We start from the raw sequence: 21,406 nt of genomic DNA on the forward strand, positions 1-21,406 counted from the left end.
GAAGCCCATTTCCGTTTGCTCTTCACCTTCTTTGTTTCCGTTTCACGATCTGAAAGTTGAGAGATTCGACGTTGCCCTTTCTCATTTTCTCAATTTTCTATACAATTTTTTGCTCTTCACCTTCTTTGTTTTCGTTTCACAATCTGAAAGTTGAGAGATTTCGACGTTGCCATTTCTCGTTTGCTCTTCACCTTCTTCGTTTCCGTTTCACGATCTGAAAGTTGAGAGATTTCGACGTTGCCCTCTTCACCTTCTTTGTTTCCGTTTCATGATCTGAAAGTTGAGAGATTCGACGTTGCCCTTTCTCATTTTCTCCATCGAGTCTTAAAATCTCACAAATCTCACAAACTTCGATTCGGCGTGCCTCTTCAGAGTCGTCGATTCGGATTCGGCAGCTCCAGCGTCGTCGATTCGGCGTGCCTCTTTAAATCTCACAAACTTCGATCTACACCTCTGTAACGTATTAGGGATCCTTGTGTGACAAGGATCATATCGAATATTCTCATTGTTAAGATAAGGATAACTTCCATTATGTTAGGGGTATTTCCTATTCTTGTTTCATGAAGATCTTCCTTTTCAGTTGTATATATACATTGTAAACTCTATTCTTGTTCAATAAGAAAGTATATTCAGATCACGAGTCCTTAGTTTACATGGTATCAGAGCAGAAATTTTCTGAGATCTAGAATTTTTCTGATTCGTGTTGAGATCTTCGAAGTTCGAAGACCTAAGTCGTGTTGCTGGTTCTCTGTGAGATTCAGTAAGTATGGTTGATGGGGATGAATCGTCGGCTATCAAGAGTGGAACATCGGACAACGTCGGTGACGTTGGGAACAAGATGGCCACGCCTTACTCCCTCTTTGCATCCGACAATCCGGGAGCTATGATCACGTCAGTGACGTTGACAGGAGGGAATTATAATGAATGGTCTAGTGAGATGACCAATGCTATTCGTGCAAAACGAAAGCTAGGGTTCATCGATGGTTCAATCGCGAAGCCGCTCGCAAACGATCCTAACTTGGAGCTTTGGCTCTCGGTTAACTCGATGATTGTGGGATGGATTCGTACATCCATTGAACCTCGTGTGCGGTCTACTGTCACGTTCGTACAAGATTCTCATAAACTTGGGGAAAACTTGCGCAAACGGTTCTCGGTTGGAAATAAGGTGTGTGTGCACCATCTGAAGGAACAGCTCGCCTCGTGTCGACAGGATGGACAACCTGTTATTGAGTTTTTTGGGTGCTTGTCCAAGTTGTGGGAAGAGCTGGATATGTACTCGCCTCTCCCAAGCTGTACCTATTCAGCAGCTCCGGAGATAGAGAAAGCAAGAGAGGCGGAGAAGATGCATCAATTTGTAATGGGCCTTGATGAAGTGAGATTTGGTGGAATCTATCAGTCTATTATTTCCTCCGGCTCAGACCTTGACATTGGGGAGATATATGCTAAGATCATTCGAGAAGAACAGCGTCTTAACTCGGTCAAAAATAGAGAGTCACAGCAGAGCGCGATTGGATTTGCAACCAAAAGTGAACCAGAGCAAGTCACTCCGCGTACAGGCTCTGTTGGTTCGGGAAGACACACACAATGTGGCCACTGCGGGAGAACTGGGCATGATAAGACAAATTGTTGGCAACTCATCGGATTTCCTGACTGGTGGGAAGAACGTCAGCCCTCAAACAGAGGGAACACTGGAGGTAGTAGAGGTGGCACTAGAGGAGGTCGTGGTCACGGTCGCGGGTCTTCTGGTTTCGATCGATCACGCAATACCTGGAGCTCGGGTGAATAATGCTCATGCAACCACTTCGAACTCTTCTTCCTTTCCTGGCTTCACTGAAGAACAGTGGACAGCTCTCTCTCAGATGATTACTGAAAGAACACGTTCATCGTCTGATAAGCTCTCTGGTAAGAATATACATGGTGGTCTTATACTGGATACTGGAGCGTCTCACCATATGACAGGAGACTTTGCTTTGTTGGTAAACACATCTGTTATTTCACCGTGTCCGGTTGGGTTCGCAGACGGCAATAAAACGTTTGCGACTCATGTTGGGAATCTCCCTTTGACAGATCGTGTCACACTGGAGAAAGTTTTATTTGTGCCTAATCTAAACTGCTCTTTGATCTCTGTTTCAAAAATTTTGAAACAGACAAACTGCTTTGCTCTCCTTACTGATACAGTGTGTGTTTTGCAGGACCGTTTTACGAGGACCCTGATGGGAGCCGGTAGAGAGCGAGATGGGGTATACTATTTTCAAGATGTCATGGCTGCAAGGGTTCATCATATGACTGGTTCAGTTGTCAGTTCAGTCGATCAGTTTATGTGGCACCAACGGCTAGGACATCCGTCGTTCTCTATTATGTCGTCTTTACCTATGTTTTCTACAAATAAAACTGCTGACCCTGGTCCATGTGACACTTGTTTTAGGGCAAAGCAGACTCGCGACGTTTTCTTTAATAGTTCTAATGTTTTGATATGATTCATTGTGACGTATGGGGACCGTATCGAACTCGTTCTTCGAGTGGTGCAGTTTATTTCTTGACTATTGTAGGCGACTATTCTAGAGTGGTATGGACATACCTGCTTCTCGAGAAATCTGAAGTGAAAATTGTCCTTCAAAACTTTTGTACCATGACGCATAAACAGTTTGGAAAACAAGTCAAGATCGTGCGATCTGATAATGGTACAGAGTTTACTTGTCTTGGAAGCTATTTTCGAGAACATGGTGTGTTACACCAGACGTCATGTGTTGGAACGCCTCAGCAGAATGGGCGTGTTGAAAGGAAACACAGACACATCTTGAACGTGTCTCGAGCATTGTTATTTCAGAGCAAGCTACCTGTTAAGTTTTGGGGTGAAGCGGTTATGACAGCGGCTCACTTAATAAATAGAACGCCTACAAAGGTGCTTCAAGGGCGTTCTCCGTATGAGATGTTGCATGGAACGAAACCACAGTATGATCACCTTCAGGTCTTTGGGAGCTTGTACTATACGCACCATCGTTCTCGTGATAGAGACAAATTTGGACCAAGAAGTCGGCGATGCATTTTCACTGGGTATCCATTTGGTCAGAAAGGCTGGAAGGTCTACGATTTAGACAAGAAGTAGTTCCTCAAAAGTCGAGATGTTGTTTTCTATGAAACTGAATTCCCGATGGCCTCTGTTCCAGTTTTCCCGCGGGAATCCCTCTCCTCTCCGACTGCTTATTCTGACGATGATTGGCTTTTCCAAACAGAGTCGGAGTTGATCTTAGACGAAAGGGGGAGCGCTGATACCTCCCGTGACCATGAACATATTGCAGAAGACGCTCCGCCTTTGAGTACTCATGATGTTCCGCCTTTGAGTACTTTCACCGGAACAGAGCATACGCCATCATCTCCTGCATCACCAACAGTTGTTTCTGACACTTCGGTTACTGATCAGCTGTCTAGTTCTCCAGAAGAAGTGTTAGGACGTGGTCAACGTGTTCGAGCTCCTCCTGTTAAGTTTCAAGACTATGTTGCTTACACTACAGTCTGCATTATTTCAGAGCAAGCTACCTGTTAAGTTTTGGGGTGAAGCGGTTATGACAGCGGCTCACTTAATAAATAGAACGCCTACAAAGGTGCTTCAAGGGCGTTCTCCGTATGAGATGTTGCATGGAACGACACCACAGTATGATCACCTTCGGGTCTTTGGTAGCTTGTGCTACACGCACCATCGTTCTCGTGATAGAGACAAATTTGGACCAAGAAGTCGGCGATGCATTTTCACTGGGTATCCATTTGGTCAGAAAGGCTGGAAGGTCTACGATTTAGACAAGAAGTAGTTCCTCAAAAGTCGAGATGTTGTTTTCTATGAAACTGAATTCCCGATGGCCTCTGTTCCAGTTTTGCCGCGGGAATCCCTCTCCTCTCCGACTGCTTATTCTGACGATGATTGGCTTTTCCAAACAGAGTCGGAGTTGATCTTAGACGAAAGGGGGAGCGCTGATACCTCCCGTGACCATGAACATATTGCAGAAGACGCTCCGCCTTTGAGTACTCATGATGTTCCGCCTTTGAGTACTTTCACCGGAACAGAGCATACGCCATCATCTCCTGCATCACCAACAGTTGTTTCTGACACTTCGGTTACTGATCAGCTGTCTAGTTCTCCAGAAGAAGTGTTAGGACGTGGTCAACGTGTTCGAGCTCCTCCTGTTAAGTTTCAAGACTATGTTGCTTACACTACAGTCTGCATACAAGATACCCATCTCGCTCCTACTCCTACGGTTCCGTCAGTGTTGTCTGATTCGGTCTCAGGTAAGACATTGTATCCCTTGGTTGAATATCTATCTGATTTACCTTTCTCACCTTCGCATCGAGCATTTCTTGCGGCAGTAGATGCAGGTGTGATCCCGAAAAGTTACTCAGAAGCTGTTAAACAAAAAGCCTGGCGTCTAGCCGTTAAAGACGAAGTTGTTGCACTTGAGGACCAAGGCACTTGGGATGTTACTGATCTCCCGCCAGGAAAAGTCGCCTTAGGATCACATTGGATCTTCACAATTAAATACAATTCTGATGGGACAACTAAGAGACATAAGGAGCGACTTGTAGTTCGGGGAAACCATCAAATAGAAGTTGAAGATTTCAATGAAACCTTTGCACCGGTGGTTAAAATGACCACTGTTCGTGCTCTTCTTCGTATTTTCGCAGCTAAGAAATGGGAGATTCATCAAATGGATGTCCATAATGCCTTTCTTCATGGTGATCTTGAAGAAGAAGTGTACATGAAGTTTCCTTCAGGGTTCTCTCACTCAGATCCGACAAAAATATGTTGGCTAAGGAAGTTTTTGTATGGTCTCCAACAAGCACCTCGTTGTTGGTTTGCCAAGCTCTCACAGGCGCTAATTAAATTCGGTTTCGAGCAGTCCTACGAAGACTATTCATTGTTCTCATTTATCAAAGGGGACGTCGAGATTTGTGTTCTCATATATGTTGATGACTTGGTCATTGCAAGCAACAACTTGGATCGTCTAGAAAAATTCAAAGCTTATTTGTGTATATGCTTTCACATGAAAGATTTGGGAAGATTAAAATATTTTTTAGGCATTGAAGTAGCTCGGTCTGACGAAGGCATCTTCCTCTCTTAACGGAAGTATGTTCTTGATATTGTTGCTGAAACAGGCTTGCTTGGATCCAAGCCGGCTGGTACGCCTATGGAGCAAAATCACCACCTCGCTTCTGATGATGGTCCAATGTTCCCTGATCCGTGTCAATACCGTCGTTTGATTGGAAGACTTGTATACCTTGCGATTTCCCGTCCTGAGTTGTCTTTCTCGATTCACTTGCTATCTCAGTTCATGCAAACTCCTCGTCAAGCTCATTGGGACGCAGCTTTACGCGTTGTGCGTTTCCTTAAAGGGTCCCCTGGTCAAGGGATTATTTTAAAGTCTGATAGTAATCTTGAACTATCTATCTACTGTGATGCAGATTGGCAGTCGTGTCCTCTAACGCGTCGTTCACTCAGTTCGTATGTGGTTCTTCTTGGTGGCTCTCCTATTGACTGGAAGACTAAGAAACAGGACACAGTCTCTCACTCGTCAGCTGAAGCTGAATATCGTGCAATGGCAGCAGTAGTTTGCGAAATGAAGTGGATTGTTCCTCTTGTCAAAGACCTCGGCATTACACCGTCCACGCCCGTGCCATTTTATTGTGATAGTCAGGCTGCAATTCACATTGCATCAAATCATGTGTTTCACGAACGCACTAAGCATATTGAACGGGACTGTCATAGCGTCCGCAATGCTGCCAAAGCGAGTCTCATCACAATGCGTCATGTTCGTACAAAGGATCAACTAGCTGACATCCTTACCAAAGCCCTTGGTCGGCCTCAGTTAGAGTTCTTATTGTCTAAGTTGGGAGTTCAGAATCTTCACTCTCCAACTTGAGGGAGAGTATTAGGGATCCATGTGTAACAAGTATCATATCGAATATTTCCATTGTTAAGATAAGGATAACTTCCATTATGTTAGGGATATTTCCTATTCTTAAGATCTTCCTTTTCGGTTGTATATATACATTGTAAACCCTATTCTTGTTCAATAAGAAAGTATATTCAGATCAGGAGTCCTTAGGCTTCGGTTTTTGTCTATCTAATACACTAATCCTAGCATTTACATAGTTTGTACCACTTCTCCCACTCTCTCCGATAAATCCAAGGTCACCGCTTCAACTCCGCCTATAAATGTGTTTGTTGCCTGCGATGCACAGACTCACCGCTCGGAAATCAGAAATGAAAATATCTTTGAAGCATCAACACCCACCATGGCGATTTTGGTACTGCTTTTCTCCTTTTTAGTTGTGAGTAATCTTCTACGTGCAAATTGCAATTGATTTATACTCCCTTCTTATGTGGTTTAAGCGTTTATTTGGATGTGCTAATACAGGGTCAAATCTTTATTTCTGGATAGCGATCATTCCAATAGTTGTAAGAACTATTTTTCCGTTTTATGTTTCTCTTTTTTTTTTTGAATATTGAGTCTCATATCATTTGTCTATTGAGCTTTGGTTTGCATCTTTTTTTCTTTCAACATCTTTTTTTTTCTTTGGTGGCAAAGTTGCAACATGTAATCGCAACTTTAGTATCGGAGAACACTGGGATAACATAATATGCTTCTGGTGTTACCAGAATCACTTTTATCCCTTATCCACTTCATTCAGTTTCAAGTGTGCAAAATCTTATGAACCTCTATTAGTAACTAATGATTTTTGGTTTAGTAGATATCCAAGACACTTGGTGGGCATGCTCGCCGAGTCTATGTTGGTGGATTTTCACCTGCGGCAAATGAACAGGTATCCACTTTCTTTTTCCCAGTGTTTGATACTAACATTGATTTACTTTCCTATGTTGCAGGTAGTGGCTACATTATTTAGTCAAGTTATGACTGCTGTTGGTGGAAACACTGCTGGTCCAGTTGATGCTGTTGTTAATGTTTATGTAAACCATGAGAAGTTTGCTTTTGTGGAGATGCGATCTTTTGAAGAGGCAAGTAACACAATGTCTTTGGATGGCATGATATTTGAGGTATGATTTTACTGTTTACCATTCTACCAAGTATTTTTTTTTAGTTTCAGTGTTGGTGGTCTATAGGTGAACAACTTTTTTAAACACATAAATAACAGTTACCAAGATCTCTCTGTTACAGATATTGCGTGCGCTGCGGCGTCAAAATGGGAGATAACACTCTTACTGTGAGACGTGCGAATCAAGGAATAACGCAACATCAACCTGAACAAGAGAGTATATTGTTGCATGCACAACAGCAGATTGCTTTTCAGGTAAACTAATTTTCTTAGACTTCTGTAAAGATTTTTTTAACACATTGAACAAGAGAGTATATTGGATTGTTTGTTCTTTAACTCTGTAAATGTAGGTGCGTGGTCAAATGTTGTGAGTCCGCGTCCTATCCCCAGCGGTGAGCCAGTTGCAGGCCTTGGCAAGGTTTGTACTAAAACTCTTCTTTCGCTATCTCTATGTAGATGTATACATGTGCAGGTGTTCTTGAAGTATTGTGATGATTTTGATGTGCTTTTTTCAACCCAAAATCTTTTAAGTTTTTCATGTTTATCACTTTCCATCATCGATTTTGTGTCGGGTTTTTTTGTTAGGATCATCTATATAATGTACACACATGTTTGTAACTAAGTTTGCAACGTCTCAAGAACAATGAAATAGCCGGTGAGGCGATTCGTTATTAGGATATTTTTTGGGTTTATGAAAATGTGATTCTCACTTGATGTTTTTCCCCATGATTATAGATAAATAAGCGACATAAAGAAGCTCTCAAGTATCTTAAAGATTTCAAGTGGAATAGAATTGAAGAACCAAAAGAGTTCACACTTGAGCTATTCTTTGTGGCTTATTGCACTGAAGAACAACGAGATTGTCGGCTTCGAGGTTTGTTATTAGGATATGTTTTTTATGAAAATGTTATTCTCCTTCTTGATGTTTTCCCCATGATTATAGATAATAAGCAAGAAAAACGAGCTCACAAATATCTCAAAGATATCAAATGGAATAAGGTTAAAGAACCAAAAAGATTCACGGTTGATCTTTTCTTTGATCAGAACTCTTACTACCAGAACACTGTCTTCACCAAGACATATCACATGATTGATAAATATAAGCTTATCTCGAGAAGGTCATTGGGTATGATCTTTTCCTCTTATCATGTATTTACTATTTTTGTTTGTTGAGGCGAAGTCTTATTGATCCTTGCCTATTGTATTTACTATGATATATGTAAAAAATCGATTGACTACTGATAAAACAGGTCCAATGTGAGAAAAAAAGAAGCTGGAGTATGGCAGATGAAAGGAAGCCAAAAGTGAAGAAAAAGAGACGAGAGATTCATCACGAATGTGTTGTATTTATACCCTATGTGTTTTCAGTTATCGTCTAATTTTTCACATTTGTAATAGGTTCTCATAAATTTGTTTAGAGGACAACAGCATTCTGTTGTTTTGGCCAATTTTGGCTAAACTTATTCTCTAAGATAAAATGATTCGGTTTGGAATGAAAATGAATTTTAAATTATCTGTTTATCTAAAATCATGTTAACCATTTTTCTACGTAATAATCTAGCAAGAGAATTTTGTTTTTTTTTTCAGACTAATGAAAAAGATATTTATATCAAACCAAGATTGCATCCTATATAAATTAAATTAGGCTGGTAAATCTGATTATGAATTTTTTTTTTTTTTTGTTAGACTGGTAAACTGATTACATAGAAACCTACATAATCAAGAATAAAAAGTACTTAGACTAAAATTAATGTTTGATTAATTTTTAACACATACTACAGTAAAACCTCTATAAATTAATACTCGATAAATTAATAATTTCTATAAATTAATAAATCGATAAAATAATAAAATAATAATTTTTTAAAAAAATCTAAATAAATATATGATCCCATTAAAAATATAAATTAATAATTTATATGTATATGTATTTTATATAAGTAAGAACCTATTATTATATTGTTTGTTTTATATTCACAATGAATTATCTTTATATTTTCTTAACAACTAATATATTTTTTATGAGATTTAGTAATATTATATCTAAACCCACATTTAAATCCTATGCAATATATATTATACACACCAAATAATATAATAAAATTAATATAAATATCAAATTTCAGAAAATAACAAATAATATCTATACACTAAAATCAAATATTTTTCTTATCTTAAAATAAATATATCTTAAAATAAGAAATATAAAAAAGAAAACTTTTGTAAATAAATATCTCTATAAATTAATAAAATTTCAAACTCTCAACATTCTTAATTTATAGAGGTTTTACTGTATCAATTCACAATTTTATATAATAAAACACGCAGAAAAATATATTAAATTTGTATACTAAATTACTTTTATAATCAATTCCAACATATATATATATATGTATTAAATAAAAAGTAAAAAAAATTAAAATTATGAAATGAAAAATCCCGGGCTACACTACTGGTATAAGTAAAACCCAAAACCCAGCCCATAATAGAAGATACGATCAGAATCATTTGTTAACACGTGTGTAAACATGCAACACCACGTGTTATGTGGGCACCCAAGGGTTCTCCACGTGTTAAGTAATGAGCGGGAGACATATTGGTCACAGGAAAAATTCACCGCCGGCTTGAAAACCACCACCTTGATACCAAGCGATGATTTCCGTTATCGATTCACCTCCCCAGATTCCACTTGGTAACTCCTTCCTTCTGTACTCTCTTGAATCCAACAAGGCCCATCAACAAATTGTCAAAGTTAATAATCACAGCGAGATCTTCTGTAGGTTTAGAGCAGATTATTGACAGAACACGTTCCAGTAGTGGACGCTCCATCTCTTCTAAATCCGCCATAAATCCACGAAGCTAACCCGAGAAACTTGGTTAAATTATCCATCAAGGATACTCTGCAATATCAACACAGAGGCAGAGATTGATTCCTCTTTGAATAGAAAACCAAGAAAAACCCCAACAATGAGAGAGACTTTTAGATTCACAGAGGATAGATGATATCTGATTTCTCAGAAATCATAGTTGAAGATCAGAGGAGGAGAGGAAACTAAAACTTAAACTAAAACATAACAAAAAGTCGCCTTGCGAAAAGAAAGTCCGCTACCGGAAGATTATTTCGATCTAAAGATCGAATTTATGATACAAAGACAACAAAAAAAAGCAAAAGGAGATGGCGACCGGCGGCGAGATGCACGCCGGCCACCGAAGCGATTTCACTGTAGAAAAGTCTAGAGAGACGTTAGAGCTTTTAGGAGAGAGAAGAGCTCCTTAACTTTAACTTAGCAGAACATTTAGAATCACATGAGTTCATTTTGAATATGATATAATAATAATAATACAAATCACAGTTTTCAAATTGAATTATTTAAAATATATTTTTGAATAACATACATTTTTTTATTTAAACGCAAATCAATCCAATTCTCATTGACTTGGTTTGTGCGACATTCACATTCTACGTGGCTATACCAAAGAACAATTTTTGCTATGGTGTTAGACTCGGCGCTCCTCGTACTTGTGAAGAACTGGCCTATCAGGCTAGCCTATGCGTCGCATGTTTTGTGACTTCTCCGATAATAATCTTGCAAATATGGAGGCTCACTGGCGAGAATGTTCTTGGACAGAACAAGATCATGCCAGCCTCGCAAATTACTTCCATTTAAAAAAAGGAACATGCCTAGTGGCTAGCATATTTTATGTAGCTGAGGTACTACAATTAAAACTAACAGAACAAAATATCATCAAATAATTTAGTACTCCGATCCGTTAATTAGCATAATGTCGCATGTTCTATATATTATTTTATCTTTTTTGTGCACACGTATACAGTTGGCAAGAACAAGAATATAAATATACAACACACCCGCATGGATGTAAACTTTAACTCTATATATATACATGCGTACAAATGTGTGTGATGATGAGAGGATCACTCGTGTGCACAAAGAAGCATAGTAATACATTTCCCTATAATGTAGAACTTTCCTTTCTTCTTGCTCAGAAACTTCCCAACTCCTTTCGGTGAACAAGACTTCTTTTTCTTTTCCAAATTCTTCACTGCCTCCTCCCTCATTGTTTGTTGTGTTTTCATAACAAGCTTTTGTTAGTAATTGATGATTGTGTGATGTTTAAAGTGTATTTTTTAAAAGGAAGCGAAGGTGCATCGTTTATATTGAGAAAGAGATAAGGAGGAAGTATTCCCCACCATTGGTTTGGGACACTTCAATGAAACAACGCAAAAACAAAGGCCAGTTGTTGAGTGTGACCGACTATCTTCCCATTATGGTTGAAAATATTTGACGTATTGTTTTCATGTTTCCTTTCAATTCAAAGACTCATCATCGGTACAGATGTTTGTGATGGATTTACTCAGTTATCTTAATTAGAACATGCACTTATGTATTTGTTTACGACAATGACATACATTTCTATTTATGATCAAGATTATACCCATTTTAATATATCTATATATCTTTATACCATTTTAAACTTCAAATATATTCATATTAAAAGCATCTTTATTGGAGGTTCATCATATGAATGTTTTAGGTTCATCTTTATTGGAGGTTCATCATATGTATACAATAATATACCTATTATATTATGTGTATTTCAAACCACAAAAACTCACTTCAAACATCTTATTTAAGAAATTTTGAAATGAGTTTCTTATGTTTTTGAAATATCCACAACACTATTTCATCCATATATATATATTTTTAATAGATTTTGAGAATCTTTGTGAGAACTTCCTACTATTGGTGTTCTAAAACAGTACGACTGAATATTATCATAGTTCTATCATATTAACTGATGCAGATAAGTATTTGAAATATATTCAAATATTTTATTATTTATTTTATTATTTGGAATCAATTAAGATATTTACTTTTATTTGTATTTTCCATATTTTATTGGTTTTCCTATTTTAATTAAGATTAGGGTTTTCTAGATTTAAGGATTTATTATAAATAGGCATTCAAGCCTAAAGTTGTATTGAGACTTTGATAATTAATAAACTAGTTGTTTTGCTTTATACCTTGTCTTTGATTTGATTAAATTCATCAAGCAGATAGTTGGTCTCAAGAAGCTATCGAAAGAAACTATTGATTGATCCAAGAACAGATCTATAAGAACCCTAAAGGTTCCTTGATCGACTGTTCAACCTATTTGTCCGCTGCATCAGGTGGTATCAGAGCTGCGTCTCTTTGGTTTTCAATCGAAGAACGATTCTGGATGTCATGGTGAATGCGAACATATATCCTATCCAGGACGAAAGTCCCTTTGTTGGGAGAGAAGAAAACTATGAGATCTATCGAGAGATCTATGGTGATGACATCCGCGTTGTCGACTTCGTTTTCAGTGAAGATTCTTTTGCAAATCTCGTCTGTGCAAAAATCGTGCAGCAGGAGATCCGTGCAAAGTTCGTGGAGGACGGGTTCCGTGCAAAAATCAGGCCAGATTCAAATTGTGCCAAGTTCGTGCAAGGTCGGAAGATTCGGGTTTGTGCAAAATTCGGATTTGAAGATAAATTTTTGAAGATTTCAGCTACAAAAAACCGATTCAAGATTCGAGGACGAATCTTTTCCAACCCGGAGAGAATGATGCATATAAGTATTTGCAATATATCTAAATATTTTATTATTTATTTTAGGGAAGTTTACTAGAATGAGTCAAATTAGTTTAAAAATTACTAGAATAACTCTTAAAAGTTTAAAATTACCAAAAATATTTTATGGTCGAAAATACCCTTGACTATAGTTATAATCAAAAAGTCATATTACACAAGTGCCATTTAAAATTATTAAAAAAATTCCGACGGCATATTTATTTAACGAAAAATAAATCTATCGGAATATAAATCTGTTAAATTAAACTCTTGTAAAATTTATATTTGCGTTGTATTTGGTGGCAGACTTTTCTGTTACTGCAGATGTTTTGAAGCTAGCAGATTTGTGTGGCCGATTTAATATTGTCGATAGATTTATCTATTTTAGTCTGTCATATGCTGTAACCGATTTGTTGAAGTCATCAGATTTTTTTCGAAGTAGTCAGAGTTTTGAGACAGATATGCTTGTCGATAATAGACATAAATTTTTATGATAGATATGTTTACCCAATTTAAATTTGCAATCGACTTTTGTATTCATTTGGTGGCAGATTTTTGAAATTCCCGTCTTTAGCGGCATACTTTTTAAATAAATTTTAATTACTAGAGTGGGACACAATTAGAATTTCTGGCTAAATTCAAATAAATTTCGATTTAACTAACTTGGATCCGGGTTTAGATTGATTGAATTTGTTTTTAATTAATTTTGAAATTTGTTTTAGAGTTATTTTTGGTTTAAATTAATTTAAACCTATTTGGAACGTTGGTTTAATCTAATAGATTACGATCACGATTTTCCAATGTAGGTTTTACGTTCTTTGTCGTCTTCTTCCTTTTACCTTTCATTCAACAACACGTGGTCCACTTTCATTGTGGTTTACAACTGCATCTTTTAATTCAATCTACTTTCAGGCTTTGGTCATTAGATTTCATTTAGGTTGGTGCTACATTCAGTGGTATACTCTTTGGTGTTGCGTTACTTTTGCACTATGGTATTTGGTGATACATTACTTTTCATTATAAAGATGACGTTTTAGTTTGAAGCAATATTTTGTAAAGCTTTATCAATATTATCTAGCCTTTCTGTATCTTTTAACTAAACAAGATGCCATATCTGATGAATTATAATCGATCAATGCAACCAGTAAATCATACTGGTACTATAAGTACTAAAACAAAATCATCCAAGTTATACATCATAAGACAAGTACTGAAATAAATCATCCATGTTACACGTCCTACAACATTTAAATTATAACTATCATCACTCGGTTCTCCCGAGTCCAATTTCTGCAAATAGGTAAAATGGCTTGTAGCTCTTTCAATGTAGGTCCTTCCGAAGTCGGAGCTTCCATCTCCAGCCAAAAACTTTCATGCTTCACATCCCAAATCTCATCCTTGTCAAAAGAATCACAATTTAGTCCTGTAATCTCTCCAAACTCATACAGAGAGAACCGCAGCAGCATATAATCTATCAAGGACCACGTCTCATGACTGCTCTCGATGGCCATTTGATTGGCGAGAAAATGGTGAACGCAAGAAGCAGACCAAGTGTATTCCAACTCTTTCAGCTTCACAATCACTCCTACAGCTGATTCCCTCAAGTCAGACGTAACATCATCCCCAACAGCTTCTAGCACCGTTTGAATGTTGGCCAAGAAACAACTATGGTTCATGCTCCTACTCTAAATTGGGATTTTTCCAACATCATACAGACGACGAGGATACTTTCGTTCACCCGAAGAAGAAGCCATACCTGAAAAAAAAAATTGGAAACAAAGAAATGAAACCAACAATGTTTTAATTTTCACTTGATGTAAAAGTACTATCACCAAACGGAAAACGAAGTTTTCTATGAATCAGAAGATTAGAACTTTGCAGTTTTTTTTTAAAAAAAGAATTGGACACAGAGAAATCGTATACAACCCTTGATGTTTTAATTTTCACTCGATTAACATATATTTCGTACTAACATATATTAGTTTATAGAGAAACAGAGAAAACCCATATCAATTTTCAAAATTGGGAATTAGGGTTTTAAAATTTAACATGCAATCAATCAATCTATGCTAAAAAAAAACTTGAAATAGCATAGATTATGTCTTACAGATTCAAGTAACTCGATTTATGGTGGAGGACCGAGGGGAAATCGAGTTATTCTTCCTCGCCGAGTACTTCTTCCTCGCGATGACAGAGACGAACTCGATGGAGGTGTGGAGGAAAACAGAGATGAAGACGATTCACTGTGGAGTGGTTGTCGGAGATGGAAGTGATGGAGGTTGAGTTTCTAGACCAACCAAAGAGATGGAGGTGTGGGAGATTGAGATGGAGATGGAGATGGAGGTTTGGGTTTGCGTGAGTGAGGAGAAAGATCTCTGATGTTAATTTCTTTTTTTCTTTATATTAAAATGTATTTTATTAATTATATTAGTAAATTTGTGGTTAATATTTAGAAGGGTGGGTTTTTGGTAATTTTGGTTGTTCTGCCATTGATTCTAGTAATTACAAAATTATAAGAGTCATTATAGTATTTAAGGGAATGATAAGAGTCATTCTAAGTAATTTCTCTTTATTTTATTATTTGAAATCAAATAAGATATTTACTTTTATTTGTATTTTCCATATTTTATTGGTTTTCCTATTTTAATTAAGATTAGGGTTTTCTAGATTTATTATAAATAGGCATTCAAGTCTAAAGTTGTATTGAGACTTTGATAATTAATAAACTAGCTGTTTTGCTTTATACCTTGTCTTTGATTTGATTAAATTCATCAAGCAGAAAGTTGGTCTCAACAAGCTATTGAAAGAAACTTTTGATTGATCCATGAATAGGTCTCTAAGAACCCTAAAGGTTACTTGATCGGCCGTTCAACCTATTTGTCATATTAACACATTGAAATGTTATACGGTTGACCAAAAACGAGAAACTGTGAAAATCAAGAACGTAAATTACTATAGTTTTCAAAAGAAACGTATCAACTTTTATTTTTCCTAAACGTACCAACTCTACTATCCAGCTATTATGATTTTTGGCATTAATCTCTGCAGGTCATCGATAGTCATTCAAATCCATGACGAATTGAGGTCAAATCAGTCTTCCTAACAGTGCGGGCAGCTCATTTCGAGTAAATCGCCAGGGTCCTCAAAGCATGTTCACAATCATAAATCATAATCGTTTGTTTTATATTGAACTGAACCACCACTACAAGAAAACACATAAATAACGACGACGGTTTTCGTAGTTAATTCGTCGTAATTTTACTACAAATTAATTACGAAAACCGTCTTCGTTAGTCGTTCGTCGTAACGTATATTTCCTCGCTAATTCGTCGTAAACTTACGAAGAAATAATTCGTCGTAAAGTGGTATCAGTAGATTCGTCGTAAAAGACACGTAAACACTTTCCTCATAAAATACACGTAAACACTCGTAAACTACAAGTATTATATTTTCTCGTAAAGTACACGTAAACTATTTCCTCGTAAAATGCACGTAAACATTTCCTCGTAAGGTGGACGCTAAATTTCGTCGTTGTTTACACGTAATGTTTACGAGGAATCTCCGTGCCTTTCGTAGTAAATTCCTCGGTAATATTTATTCAGTTTCCTTGTTAAGTTGACGTAATTTAGCTACGAATTTGCTTCGATTTTTTATTTTTTACAAAAAAAATATAATGAAATTAAATTATTTTAAAATTATTTCAAAAATATTAAAAACGTAAATAATAAATCCATTCGAAAATATTTTATAAATATTTAAGTTTAAAATTTAATATAATACAATAAAAAGATGAAAAAAAAACTAATGGTTGTTGTTGTTGTTATGCATTTCCTCGAAGAGGTCTTGACTCCTCCTTTGTACTTCTTCCTCATCTTCTTGTGTGCGGGATGGCTCTGGAACGGGATTATTAGTTAACATTTAAAAATCATCTTCCTATATTATCAACAAATTCTATAAACCTATCTACAAATTATTCTCTACACTAACCACCTAATCAACATTAATTTCCCTAAACTAACCACCTAAGCTAAATTAGAGAGGAAGTAGAGAGGAATACATTGCTAGGAGAAGGAGAGGAAATGACTACGAAATGAGAAAGTGATTCGGTTTGGGTATATATACAGACTTACATTTCGTCGTAAAATCCTCGTAAATTTACGAGGAATTAGCAAGGCCCGTGTTTTTTAACGACGAATTAGCAAAGCCCGTGTTTTAATTTACGACAATTTTACGACGAAAAGTGCTTCAATTTACAAAAAAAAAACCTAAAGGAAGGCACTGGCACCCGAACAGTCTTATCAATCCCAAATAGCATTTGAAACTGACCAGAACTGTCCTAGTGACAGTGCACACCCTTCATGTTTTTTTTAACTATTGTTTAGTTTTTTTTCTTGTGCAAGTTTAGAATGGGAGGGATGTGCTTATTTATAGAAATAGTTGTACTCGTAAAGTTCTCCTAAATTAACGATGAAATAACAAGGCCCGTGTTTTTGTTGCGAGGAAATAACAAGTCCCGAAATGAGAAAGTGATTCGGTTCGGTTATATATAAAGACTTACATTTCGTCGTAAAATCCTCGTAACTTTACGACGAATTAGCAAGGCCCGCGTTTTATTTTACGACGAGAATTAGCAAGCCATGTTTTAATTTACGACGATTTTACGACGAAAAGTGTTTCAATTTACAAAAAAAAAAATGAAGGAAGACACAGGCACTAGAACAGTACTTATCAATTCCAAATAGCATTTGAAACTGATCAGAAATGTTCTAATGACTGTGCACTGCCTTCAGGTTTTTTAAAACTATGGATTAGTTTTTTTTGGGTGCAAGTTTAGAATGGGAGGGGTGTGCTTATTTATAGAAGTAGTTGTAGTCGTAAAATCCTCGTTATTTAACGAAGAAAAAACAAGCCCCGTGTTTTCATTTTCGTCGTAAAATCGTCGTAAATTTACGAGGAAATAACAAGGCCCGTGTTTTTATTTACGAGAAAATAACAAGGCCCATGTTTTCATTTTCGTCGTAAAATCATCGTAAATTAAGGAGGAAATAACAAGGCCCGTGTTTTTTTTACGAGGAAGGTATGCAAATCCCTATCACCCAAAACCCCAACCTCCAATTTCCTTAACTTCATCTAACACTCACTCTCTTCTTTCTAAACCCCAAACCCCCAATTGAGTTACACAAAATCAAATTATATAATTTAATTTTCATGAGTAAACAAACTAAACACATGCAATAACGCTAAAAATAAATCATATTTAAGAAAATTACATCATCATTCGGATACATCATTGACATTCTCGTCATCACTAGAAACATCATCAATTTCATTAAACTCGTTTTCAACAGCTTCGTCCGTCGTATCGTCGGGAAGATCTTCGTACTCACGATTATGTGGATTAATAAGAAGGATGTCATCAGTTTGTTGTTCAGGTTCCTCGACTTCATTGATGTGTTCTTCTTGCAATGGTTGTTCTTCTCCACCGATTATTTGTCCACGAGGTGTAACTTTGACAACGACAAACCAATTGATTCATGATTCTCTCATCCGAGGGTATGGAAAAAAGCTGACTTGGTCTGCTTGCGAAGCTAATATGAAAGGCTCGAATTTGTTGTACCTTCGTCCACCATTGACATCAACTACACCGAATTTGTTAAATCGAACACCTCGATTGACGATGGGGTCGAACCAATCACATTTGAAGAGCACACATTTCAGCTTCAATAACCTTGAGAATTCCACTTCAATAATCTCTTGAAAGATCCCGTAGAAATCTATTTCGCTTTTCACACATATTCCATAATTATTTGTCGCCCGATGTCTACCATACTTATATGTATGAAAAGTAATGTCTCAAGTGAAATACATCAGTGATGTGGTGACCTTTGCAACTGGACCTTGAATTAATTCATGAAACCATGTGGGGTAATCTGGATCGTTATAATCAACCTGCAAAAATAAAGAGAACGTTAAAATTAATTAATTATAAATTTTGACGCGAAGTAGACGTAAAATATTTCGTCGTAAATTCCTCGTTATATTTACGTCTACTTTACGATGAAATCTTGTTTACTCGTAAAAACCACGTTAAATTGTGTCGTTTTTACGACAAAACTTTATTGTCGTTATTTTACGACGAAATTACATTGATTTGTTTTTTTCTCGTAAAGTTTTCGTAAATAAGACGTACATTTACGAGGACTTATTTTCCTCATTACATTTCTTCGCTAATTTTGTGTTTTTTTGTAGTGCACATACACACTTCTCATTTAAACTATCATAGTTTTTTTTGAGAAAGGGCTTGTTAAACTATCATAGTTGAAGCCAATAAAGAATGAACAGAACGTAGTAACGTAGAATATATATGTAATTTTCTTTCTTTCCACGATGCAATATAACTGTATGCAGAAACTATATTATATACAAGTTATTGGCTTATGAATTTTTTTGGTGGAGTTTAGTAAGAAGATCAGTTTTGGAATATCCGGCGGTCTCTTTCAAATAAAAGTGTGACTTTAAGCAAAATGTTGTTTACAATAGTATCTTCGGTGACGAGTTCTGCTCATTCCTTTTTATCCTTTAAACAATTTTTGGTTTCGACTATAGTAATAAGACTCGAACTATTTGTGAAATCATTTTTTTCTTGACGGCAAGTGAACGTATCTGTTTTATATGTGTTGCAGTCCCCACAACTGAAGTTCCCATCATCCGCAAAGGTCCTACCACAAGGTCCGGTTCAAGGGTTATAAGAGCTGGATTTGCCAAAGCTGTCCAGGAGTTGCTTGCACAGGAACAAACCAGATTCAAGCAACTATTGATCCAGGAGTTGGCCGACTTAAAGCTTGAAGACACCAGCGAACCATTAGAAGTTCCAGACTCCATTCATTCAAGTCAGTTCTCTTCCATTGACCAGAATGAAGCCGGCTTGACCATTTCCACCTTCATCCTCAATCCATCCAACCAACTTGCTTCCGGTTCAGAGATATAGCCGCCATCAGAAGGAGTAGTATGCTGTTGTACTCTTTTTCCTTATCGGGTTTTGTCCCACTGGGTTTTTCCGAAAGGTTTTAACGAGGCAACATGCAAGCATACTATGAATTCTGATCCGGACTTTCTCAAACCGACAACCAGATGTCTGGTTTATTTTAATTTATTTGGTTAAGACTTTGGGCTATTGTTTCAGCCTTAATTTTCGGCCAGCTTGTTTAAGGCCTTTTTTATCTTTGAGTCTCATAAGGGATAAACCCTATATAACTCCTTGTAGTTGGCGATTTTTGCCTCAAGTCTTTTATGAATAATTTTGCCTTTGCAAACCGAAAACCCTAAGTCTTTTTCTGTGAGAAACAAGAGAGAGCAGTCGAGTCTTATCAAGCTTCAACCACCAAGCCTGTGGCGATTCTTCACCTCCATTCCATCCATCGATTTGCCTTGAGAGAGATATACATCCAGCAAGCCAAATCCCATAGCTATCCACCGTCCTCCACTGTTCTTGTTGAGAGAGATACACACATCCAGCAACAAGGATCCATCTTCCATATTTCTATCCTTCTCTAGTTCTGTTTCAGTTGCATCATATAGTTCTAGATTTTTCCATTTAATATAAAAACCCATAAAAAGTCATATTTGCTTATGTTCTTCATTCATCATTTAGTTTTTCTTCTGTTATCATTTTGATTCATAAAAACTCATAAAAATAACTCTCTTTCGTTTCAGGAACCAGATCGGCCATCTCCCTCTCCATCGCGTCCGTCTAGCCGCTCCCGAGGCCATTCGTTTGTCCTGTCCAGTCCGAGCTCTTGAACCTCAGTCAGGCCATCCGTGTAGTCTGAATCCCAGCCTGCAACATTTGGTATCAGAGCTGAAGTTTCCTGCGAAACTCATTTCTTCTGAACCCTAGCCGTCACAATTTACTCTCCTTAATTTTTTTTTGAATTTTCGGATTGTTCTCCAAGTTTTCGATTTTGCATTAAAAAAAAATATTTACTTTCCTTATTCTTCAAGTTTTCGGATTGTTCTCCAAGTTTTTTCAATTCTTGCATTTAAAAAAAAAAAAAAAATTAAAGAAGTTTTACTTTCTTTCCAAGTTTTCGAAAATCAAAAAAAAAATATATTCCCTCTTTCCTTTTTTTCAAACTTGATTCGATTTTGTCTTAACTTTTTGCATTCACTCTTAGTCTTGGTCAATACTCAAAGTATCCGACCCAAGCAACTACTTAACCCCCCCTCTTGCCTTCTAATCTTTCTTTGAGTATCTTTTCAGAGAACTATGGGAGATGTAGGTCAAGACCAAGCGGCCAACAAACCTGCTTGGACTCAACCGGGTTCAAAGCAGGGCGACAAGGGCAAGTCGATTGAGATTGAGAGCCGATTCAAGACAAACCAGGCTGAATCGTCTAATGCATCTAAGCCGGAGCAAGGTAAGACTCAAGCCCAAACTTTGCGTACTCGTGACATCATTTGTTATAAGTGTCAGGGCAAGGGCCACTACGCTCGGGATTGTCCAAACAAACGAGTGATGGTCCTAAAGGGGGATGGCGAGTATGAATCCCAAGATGAGGCAGAGGCCGCAGCAGTGATCTCTGATGAGGAAGTAACCGATTACCCGGAGACAGGCGAGCTGCTAGTGATCCGGAGGGCTCTTAGCACCCTCTTTGACCCAGAGACCATCCAGCGGGAGAACATCTTCCACACCAGATGTAGTGTTGATCACAAGGTATGTAGTTTGATCATAGATGGCGGATCTTGTAC

At 37.1% G+C, this 21,406-nt stretch overlaps 1 long non-coding RNA gene across 2 annotated transcripts; it reads left to right on the forward strand.

The window, feature by feature from the left end:
• Positions 1 to 6,407: 6,407 nt before the first annotated feature.
• LOC106293967 lies at positions 6,408 to 8,449 on the forward strand. 2 transcript variants are annotated; one of them, XR_001260697.1, is made up of 8 exons: positions 6,408 to 6,448; positions 6,742 to 6,784; positions 6,875 to 7,045; positions 7,167 to 7,299; positions 7,395 to 7,462; positions 7,780 to 7,918; positions 8,089 to 8,170; positions 8,295 to 8,449. It is a non-coding gene; the product is annotated as an uncharacterized LOC106293967 (long non-coding RNA). The 2 variants fall into 2 exon arrangements; XR_001260696.1 differs by lacking the exon at positions 6,408 to 6,448 and having other exon boundaries at positions 6,493 to 6,784.
• The last annotated feature ends 12,957 nt before the right edge of the window (positions 8,450 to 21,406 follow it).

Source organism: Brassica oleracea, chromosome C5, assembly GCF_000695525.1.
Source record: "Brassica oleracea var. oleracea cultivar TO1000 chromosome C5, BOL, whole genome shotgun sequence".
NCBI lineage: Eukaryota > Viridiplantae > Streptophyta > Magnoliopsida > Brassicales > Brassicaceae > Brassica > Brassica oleracea.